General features: G+C 47.2%; 1 pseudogene; it reads right to left on the reverse strand.

Annotated features, from left to right (window-relative positions):
- Positions 1 to 264: 264 nt before the first annotated feature.
- On the reverse strand, positions 265 to 383 carry LOC120585922 (uncharacterized; annotated as a pseudogene).
- Between the last annotated feature and the right edge of the window lie 9,366 nt (positions 384 to 9,749).

A 9,749-nucleotide genomic window follows, 5' to 3' on the forward strand; every position in this document is an offset into this window, starting at 1 on the left:
CAGACGTGCGCAGGCAGAAGTGACGAGCTTCAAGGCCCGCACCCTGAGGCTGACCAGCAAGCCGACCTCCGGCCTGTGGTTCCCTCGTCCCATTCACCTGGTGTTGCAGATGGCCCCAGAAGTCTCGTTTGATATTTTTATTTTAAATTTATTTTTATTATTATTTTTTTTTAGGCGAGGCAACCCTTGGTTGACCTCACAGACTGCAAGGACCTTGTCAGCTTACAATCCCTTATTTTTTATTTATTTTTAAAATTTTTTTTACGCCTACAGCACTTGGTCTTCCTAGGTGGTCTCCCATCCAAGTACTAATTAGGCCCGACCTTGATGAGCTTCCGAGATCAGACGGGATTGGGCTTGTTCCGGGTGGCATGGCCGTAGACCAGAAGTCTCATTTGAACTTGGGCCCACAAGAGACCTAGTAAGAGGTCAATGACTCCAAAGGAAATGGCTGCTGTCCAGGTTGGCACAGGCCCCTGGTAAAGCTGGCTTGTGGGGGGAAGGGATAATGAAGCTGATTCGGCTCATCTGTCACCTGGAAGCCTCCTCCTCTCTCCTTCCCGACCCAGGGCACACATAGACTCTTCATAAAGCCATAGGAGGTAGGTGTGATTACAGACCCACTTTACGGATGCAGAAACTGAGGCTCACAGAGGTAAAGAACATTCCTCAGGACCACCCAGCTAGTAGGTGGTGAAACCTCCATTCCACCCCGGGGCCCCGCTGACTTCAGACGCCATGACCTTAAAGGGGTCAGCAAATTACAGCCTGCCACTTCTTTTTTGCAAATAAAGTTTTATCAAAACGCAGCCAAAGCCCTTCATTTATGTGTTATCTATGGCCGCTTTCCTGTTACAACAGTAGAGTTAAATAGCTGTAACAGACTTTGTATGGTCCACAAACTCCAAAATACTTACTATCTGGACCTTTACAGAAAAAGTTGGCCAGCCCCTGCTCTTAACCACAGCAATATTCAATTGGTCGAAGGCCCACGGACCTGAGAAGACAAGGTGGGGGTGGTTAGACGAGGCAGGGAGGGCTGGAAGGACCTTCTGCACGGAGTCATCAGAGAGACTAGGCCCACCCTCACAGCCTTTACTCACAGCCTCTGACCTCTAGCCTTTGGAATCATCCCTTCCCACTGGCTCAAGAACCTCTCCGCTGCTCAGTGCCTCAGTTTCCCCATCCACAGCAGCAGCCTCTCCCTTATTGAATTTGCATGACATTTGTTTAAGATCTATTACATAAAAGGCCCAAGAGAGGGCTTGGCACAGATATGTGTTCAGTACTCAATGAACACATGTTTCCTTCCTTCCTCGGGCCTCTAACCCAGGAGTCTCCAACCCCCAGGCCGCGGACCTCTTAGGAACCAGGCCGCGCAGCAGGAGGTGAGGGGTGATCGAGTGAGGGAAGCTTCATCTGTATCTGCAGCCGCTCCCCCCAGCGCCCGCATCACCGCCTCAGCTCTGCCTCAGATCATCAGGCAGTAGATTCTCATAGAAGCACCGGTCCCTAGTGCCATGAAGGCTGGAGAACACTCCTCTAACCAGTGACATTATTCTATGACTTCCAATGTCCCTGCAAAAGCGCAGTGCCACGGAGGATGCACCTGCCACCAGCCTGCTGTTCAATGAGCCCATTAGGCGGAGGTACAGAGAGGGCCCCACTTTTTGGAAAAATAAAAAGGCAAAAGCCACATGTAGGAGCATCTTACCTGCGCGACCGCTGACTGTGCCTCGTTGGCAAGCATTTAAACAAAGACTACAGCTGCCTGGCAATTTGGGTTGCGAGACAGGGGTGAAGACTGCTATTAAATAAAAGTTTTTCAACAGATTGGAGTCTTGTGCATCTAAGTTCCCAACTGCCCAATTTGCAGCTCTACTGTGGATGAAAACAGCAGGGCTCTGCCATTGGCCAACCCGGTCTATATCCCAGCTCCATCACTCATCACCTGGGTGACTTTACGGAAGCCGCAGCCCCCCTATTAAGCATCAAAGTCGAAACGAGAAATCGCACGGTGAATGTTCAGCATACTGCCTTTTATGAAGAGAGCAGCCGGTAAATGTTATAATTTGTCTTTTCGTTAAGGCCCCTAACGTCTCCCGATGGCAGGGGCCGTTGGAGAACGCGGCGTCTGTGCCCAGACCACGGGCGGGCAGTTGGCAGCGGCTCAGCAGAGCGTCAGCTTCCGCATCTGTCTCTCCCTTCCCGTCTCAGCCCCGCTCAAACAGTGCTAATCGCATTATCAAGATTATCTCCCGGGAGTCACAGAGCTGTGGCCCTGGGACTCGGGTTTAATTCCGTTTTAATAACAGGTTCTTAAACACATTTGAAAACAAAATTATGATGCCCTTTCATCCCTTCAGTTAGGAAAGAAAAGAAAAAAACCTTCCTCATGTACAGTAATGTGTTGGGTTTTATGTTTTTATTGTTTTGGTATTTGGATTTTTTTTTTTTTTTTTTAAGAATGCCTCCTGTTTTGGAGAATGTTGGGGGCTGGGATTCAGAGTTTTTTTTTGTTTTTTTTTGTTTTCATTTCGAAATGATTTCCCTGGCAACAAAGGAAAGAGCCGACTTTCCCAGATGCCAGGACCTGCGTTATATGAAAACTGCCTTGTTATGGGGCCAATAGGGACTCTGCTTTCTCAAAGCAGCAAACTCACTTTGAGAGGATACAGCCAATTCGGGGAGGCTTAGAATGTTTCATTCACCTTGTATTTATGGAAAAACATAAAATTCTACTTTCCCAGGTAAGACCGAGAAAATTCTAGAAATTTCCATTGATTATGAAGGATGCAACATATCCATGACACAAGAGCAGAAAAGGAGCTCATTGGGCTTGAAGGTGAGCAGAGGCGAGGTAACTATGACTTTCGCTCTCTTATATTATTTTAAATTTTATTTTATAATTAGTTTCAAGTATACAGTACATTGGTTAGTAGTTTATGAAACGATGCCCCTGATCACTCTTTCTCCCCTCTGGCTCTCCGCCAGCCATTACACTACTGCCGACTGCCTTCCCTATGCCGTGCTCCCCACCCCCGTGACCATCTACCAACTACTAATTTGTACTTCTTTAACCCTTTACCCGTTTTTCCCAGACTCCCAACCCCCACTTCCCTCTGCCGTCATCAGATTGTCCTCTATATTTGTGAGTCTGTTTTTGATTAGTTTGTTCTTTTTGTCCCTTAGAGTCTATATATAAGTGAAATCATATGGTATTTATCTTTGTCTGACTTATTTCACTCAGCATAGTAACCTCTAGGTACATCTATGTCATTTCTTTTTAATGGCTGAGTAATATTCCATCGTATATATGAACCATAACTTCTTTATCTAATCGTCTGTTGGTGGGCACTTAGGTTGCTTCCATATCTTGGCTATTGTAAATAGTGCCGCCATGAACATAGGAATGTGTAGATCTTTACGAGTTATTATTTTGATTTTCTTTGGATAAATACAGAAGTGCAATTGCTGGATCAAAAGGTATATCCATTTTTAATTTTTTGAGGAACCTTCAGACTGTTTTCCATAGTGGCTTAACTTTCAATACTTTCCCCTATTAACAGGAGCCTCGCCTCTCCCGCATTCACTTCCCCCCCCCCATAAAAAAAAACACACACACATAGCGTCCTAGATTTCATCAAGGCTAAATGGTGACCTATACAACTACTTCTAATTCCACCATTAGTAATACATTCCTTTGGCTAGATTCTGCCTTTTCCTGGCAACCTCCTTTAAAATATAATTATTGTCACAGCCGGTAAAAGTAGAAGCTCTGGCCAGTCTCTAAACATTCCTGTGTGAATCAGGATAACTCCAGTATTGCCTGGAGGATTACCTGGAGTGCCCTGAAAAATAGCATGCAGGGGATACACCTGGCAGGGATGGTACTGGGGGGTTTGCTGGAGGGGAATATGGAGTGGGGAGAGGGGCGATGGGGGCGCAGAGAACTCACCAGTGGACAGTGGCCTAAGTGACATTTTGTGAACATCCTTTCACTGCAGAGATTCTAAACCTGTTCAAGAGATGGCTTCGGGGGCCAAAGTCCCTGACTGATGTTCAAAATGTCATTGTATATGTACTGTTTTTCTAAGCTTCTATCAGGTTCTCAAGGGACTCCGACCTAGAAAGGGCATAGTAATGACAGCTGGCACTTACGGGGGGTCCTCTGGGCACTCAGGCTCTGGGCGCAGTGCTTTGGACACGGGTTCACCTCACCCCCGCTAAGCTACCGTTTTGACCCCTCGTCACAGACAGGAAACTGAGGCTTGGAGTTGGTTAAGCAGTGAAGAATGATGATAAAAACGTCAGCTCGCATTTATTTAGTGTTTACTATTTTTATATTTTCACAGGTCTTCGGAATCAGAAGCTTCGCTGAGGCACAGAGAATCTGAAAAACACCCACAGCTGCAGAGCTCAGAGGGGGCGGCTCCCACTCCACCCCTCTCCGGATTTTGTATGCACCTTGTCCCCACTCATGACCACTGCTCCCGAAATTCCTCCTTCTGGTCCCCAAAGTGTGCTCCCCACTCAGTTTCACACAGATCTCAAAAATCCTCCAGGTGTAACTGCTTGGCCTAAGGATGCTGGTTTTTCATCCTCACAATCAGGATAAATAAAGGGAAAGCATATCCTGGCGCTGGGTGACAACACTCGCCCCATACGGTGGCCTCTGGCTGTCACAAGACTCTGCCAGCGTCTGAGGACACAGTGCCTGAGACCTGTTCCTGAGAAGGGCTTTACCTGGGATCAAAAGAGAACCAGCCCACAGCTGTCACGTGTGGACCTGACGAACCCCAACCTTCAGCAGTGCTCGTGGTGGGGAGATGCTCCCTAAACTTTGGGTCCTCAGTGCAGCGTGGGTGACTCCTACCACCGGTACTGGACAGGCAGAGTGGGACAGCCCACTCTGGTCTCAGCATCCATGTCACCTGGAAACCTCTGAGAAATACAAATTCTTGGGCCCCAACCCACACCTACTGAATCGGAAGCTCGGGGTGGGGCCCAGCCATCTGCATTTTAACAAGCCCCCAGGGAGGCTGGTACCCATCAAGGTGATCTGGGATCACGATGAAACCCTGAGGACTCTGAGCCTCAGCTTCCCTCCCGTATAGGAGGGTAATAACAGCACTGCTTTGCATTGTTTTGAGGATGAAATGAGACACAGAGATGAAGTATGTGGTCTGTAATGACTAAATCTTGGGTGATAATTGTTGGTATTACTATTCTGAGATCTTCCGAGCTCTGCCTGCCCTGAGTTTCCAGCCACCATGATGCTCTGAGCTGGGCTGACCAACTGGCCAGATCCCCTGGGACTTCTTGAGCGCAAACCAGGAAAGTCCCAGGCAAACCAGGGTGAGCTGGTCGCTCCACCGCGAGCACGCAGCTTCCTCCCAGCTTGAAGACCCTCGTAGAGTTGCTCCCTGTCCCCGGCTCCTAACCAGCGTGGAGGCACGTGAAGCTAATTTAGAACTGAACAGAAATGTAAGAGGCTTTCCCTTTCTGAAAAAGAATTCTGTATCAGAGCCATCAAAATGTCACAGTTTCTCCATCAGCAGAGAAGCAAGTTGTTCTAATCTATATCTGTCCCAGAAGTTAAGCCTGCTTATAATGAAGCATTATCTACGCATTCGCCAGAGAAGGCAGTTCAGACGTCCAGTGATTTAAACCACCTCTGTTAAGCTCAGACAAACAAAAACCTTTAAAGAGGGATTTCACTAATTCACTCTAATGACTGGGAGGCCCATTCAAATATGCTATATTATCAAAGGAATGAGAAAAATTATTAAAAACGAAGGAGCTGGTCGGCATATAAATTTAGTTTATTGAACCAGCAAAGTACATGCACAGCAAGTTACGGTTTAATTCAATGTCATGAGTACTTGGCTATGGTCTGCTGGTGGATCGATCAGCCCCAAGTAGACAACCCGGAAAAAGCTGGACAGGCATCTTTCAACCTCCCTGGCCTCCCCAAGCTCGGCTTTCTCCACTGCAGGGAAGAACCAAGTGGAGGAGAGGAGTTGAGAATCTTTGCTAGAGCCCAGATGAGTGGTTTTCAAAGTGTGGCCCCCAGGGCCAGCAGCAGCAAAAGCACCTGGGAACCCCTTGCAAAGTATGTAAATTCTCAGACACCCGCTGCCTGTTGAGTCAGAAACTGGTGGGGGCTGAGGGATGCTCGGCCGTCCCTTTTAACAGGCCCTCTAAGTGGTTCTCAGGCTTGAGTTTGAGAACCACCTGCCTGGGTCAATGAAGGGCTTCGCTCACTGAAGCTAACAGCTACCGCTTTCGTTACAGAGTCCATCAAAGACCCGGGTGAGCCGGCGACCTCCTCGCTCCTGTGGACACACAGTCAGTGCTGGAGTTCCCGCAGTGGAGGGGCTGTTCTTTCAGCCTTTTTCCAACAGGTGGGCAGGCCAGCGTGTGCGCAGGTGTGCAGCGGCAGAACCCAGCTGTAGGCATGCTTTGCCTCTCAAAGCACTTCTGTAAACATTAACCAAAGATGTGACTTGGGCTTTCTGTTTTAAGGTCAAACTCCGCAGGCCTCTGAAGCAGCACAGAGCCACAAAATGACCTCTGTCCAGGGGAGAGGGGCCCAGGTGCCCGTCCTGGGGAGCTCAGGAGGATTTAGAGATGCTCTTTCTGGGTTTTCTACCTGGGGCTACACCTAAGAACTCACGGCATCGAGTTACATTGTAACTTGCTGGGCAAGTCCCTTGCTGGAATCTGGTCGGCACTCGTGGGGGTGAGGGCAGTGCTACTGGCATTTTTGGGTAGCGATCAGGAATGCTGCTAACCGGCCGATAGTGGAGAGCCCCAACCACAAAGAATGACCCGGCTCCAAATGTCAGTCGTGCTAAGGCTGACATTAGGACACGCCAGAAAACCTGGTAATCACGCTTGCCCAGTATTTACTGAGAGCCCCCTATCTCTCAGGTACCATACTGGGTGTCACAAGCCTTCACTCATTCAGCCCTGAGAAGCAATGTCAAAACTCTGTGAGATGCAGCCCATACTGTTTGGCCTGAGTAGTGCTTTTGTTTTTAAAACAAATACAGAACTCGTTGCTAGTATTTAAAACTTGGGAAATTTCACAGAAAGTCGAGTTTCTCACTTTTCTTGAACAATCACAGGGATCGGGCCACACGGGGCCTGAATTCTTAGAGACGCATGATAGGACCGCTGCCTATTTTAGTGGCTCTGAAGTTTGCCACAGTCCCCAGCACTCCGTGGGGAGCTACAGCACCTGCCATTTGTCGCTGCTCTTGTCACCTCGCCTGGCACCGACCTGCAGGTGTCTGAACTTGTTTCCTTTGCCTTGGAGGCTTCAGCCACATTCAGGTTTCCAACCTTCACCCCCACAATGTTACGTCCCAAACCTGTAGCTGCAACCCTCTCCCTGCCCCATTTCTGAATCCTACTGGACCTCTCCAGAGAAAAATCTCCCCAGAGACCCATAAAGGGACTCATTGCTGAGCCATCCTCCAAAGAAGAAAGGATGGAAACACCTATGACCTCACCGGTAGCATCAGCAAAATTTCCCTGTTCATCTATCAATTTCTCTTGCAATACTATCAATTTCATAGGGCCAGATATCCAGTTACTTATCTCTGAGTCAGCAGAGTTTCTCGACCTTGGCATTATATCTGGGTTAGATAATTCTCTATTGTCGGGGGCTGTCCTGTGTCTTGTGGACGTTTAGCAGTATCCTTTGTTCTACTCATTAGATGCCAGTAGCACTCTCACAATCCCAGTAGTGACAACCAAAAATACCTCCAGACACTGCCCCAGGAGGGCAAAATCGCTCACACTTGAAAATCACTAAGCTGGATTATCATCACACAGCTGGTATATGGCCTGGTCCCAAAGAGCAATGAAATGTTTTCTGGATGGATGGATGGATGGATGGATGGATGGACGGATGGACGGACGGACGGACGGACGGATGAGTAGGTGAATGGATGCACCAACAAATAAATAGATGACACCAAGATTAAGGATCATGGGATGGGAGAAGGCAGAAAAATCCAAACCACAGCCAATTAAAAAATAACAAAGAGTGAAGATAATACGATGACTCCAATATGGTAATTTTAAACAAGAGCGAATTGGATAAAAGTCCCACGCAACTTTTCGAGGATGCTGCTAGTTATTTAAAGTGAAGACCACTTGTCATAGATTTGTAACTGGATTATCATCACACAGCTGGGGTAAGCCCTTGCACACATAAAGATACAGCTTCCTAAACAGAATGTGTCTTCTGCTACTTAGCTTATTTTATTTTTGGCTTTCATTCCTGAAGCTGGTCCTGATTTCAAAATGTCCTGTTCTATAGGAATTAATTTAAAGCAGACAAAGGCAAAGTCTGAGAAATTGCAGAGTGCTGAATGACTTTCCTCTTGGGAGGACTGTTTCCATCTAGAAAGCATTTGATGGGATCACCAGCATCGTTCAAACTACTCTTTTTACGTAAAGGAGTTGAAAAGGTAAGTAGCGGGCTCTAGATTCAGGTACATTGGCCGTTTAATCAGGGTCAGCTAAGACACATGACCCGACCATCAAAACGTCATGAGCCACATTATGATTTGTCTTTTCTTCTGGTGCTGGAGTTTCAAATGGTTCATGTAGGCCCTGCAATTATTCTCTTGGAAAAAAAATCTGCAATCAAAATTTTGGGGAAAAAAATCTAATTAACTAAATGTTGTTCTTTTCAATGATGCTTCCACAGAATACCGCTCATCAAGGCTGAGTTAATGGTTTTGTACCAGGTGGTTCCTGCCTGTTTGCAGAAGCATGTGTTCCAGAGGTGGTGGGTGGGAAGGGGGTATATCCTGTCTTTTAGGATTCACACACCCTCCCATCTGTTTGGTAGAAAAGGTTAAGAGGGGTAGGCTGATTTCTTATTTATTACGCACTATCCCTCTGGTGTCTGTTCACTAACAGGGAAGACAGATAATGGAGTTAAAGAGAACCTGCCCAGTCATCACCAGCAAACTGACAGGAAGCCCACGTGTGCAGAGGCACACCCCCCACACCCCAGAATAAAGGAAGGCTCAGACTTCTGGCCACCAAAGCAAGTCTAAATATTTCTTCTAAACACCACGGCTAGTGAAAACAACATTCCATTTAACAATAGCTTCTTTCTCAAGTTCATAGAGCCAAATGTGGCAAGTTGACAATGAGATGGGGAATTACCAGGAAGCGCTTTAGCTCTGTGTCCACGCCTAATTTGGTCATTTAAAGAGCAAACGATTTTATCTGAGTGGTGCCCTTGGATTTAACATGTGTTGAGTGAGTGTGAATGACTTTCTCCAAACTCCAAATCCACACGGTTTTAGGAAAACCACCTGACCTACGTGCATCGTGGCAGGCTTCCTCTCTCGCGAGCACGCTTTCCCGCTCCCCAGGCTTGGGTACTATTTGGAGACTGGATGTTGGATTTGTCCTCTCTTTGATTCTCTAAATCATGGGCTCCTAAGCTGGGAGCCCTAGATCCCGACGGAGATGTTATTCACACGGCCCCAAAACAGATTAAGTGCATCGAGCATGTGGACGGGCTGACCGAGTTACCTGCTACGTAAATATGCACGTGCTTGTCAACTGTATCAAGACGCTGCCAATTAACAAAGTACAAATTTATTTTAAAACATTATTGAATTCATAGTCTCCGTGTTAGTTGTGATTTTTATCAGTCAAAGGATGTTAACTATGGAGCTACATTATACGGAGTGGGAAGCACTTGATAATGG

The sequence above is a fragment of the Pteropus medius genome, unplaced genomic scaffold, assembly GCF_902729225.1.
Source record: "Pteropus medius unplaced genomic scaffold, Ma_sr-lr_union100, whole genome shotgun sequence".
Taxonomy (NCBI): domain Eukaryota; kingdom Metazoa; phylum Chordata; class Mammalia; order Chiroptera; family Pteropodidae; genus Pteropus; species Pteropus medius.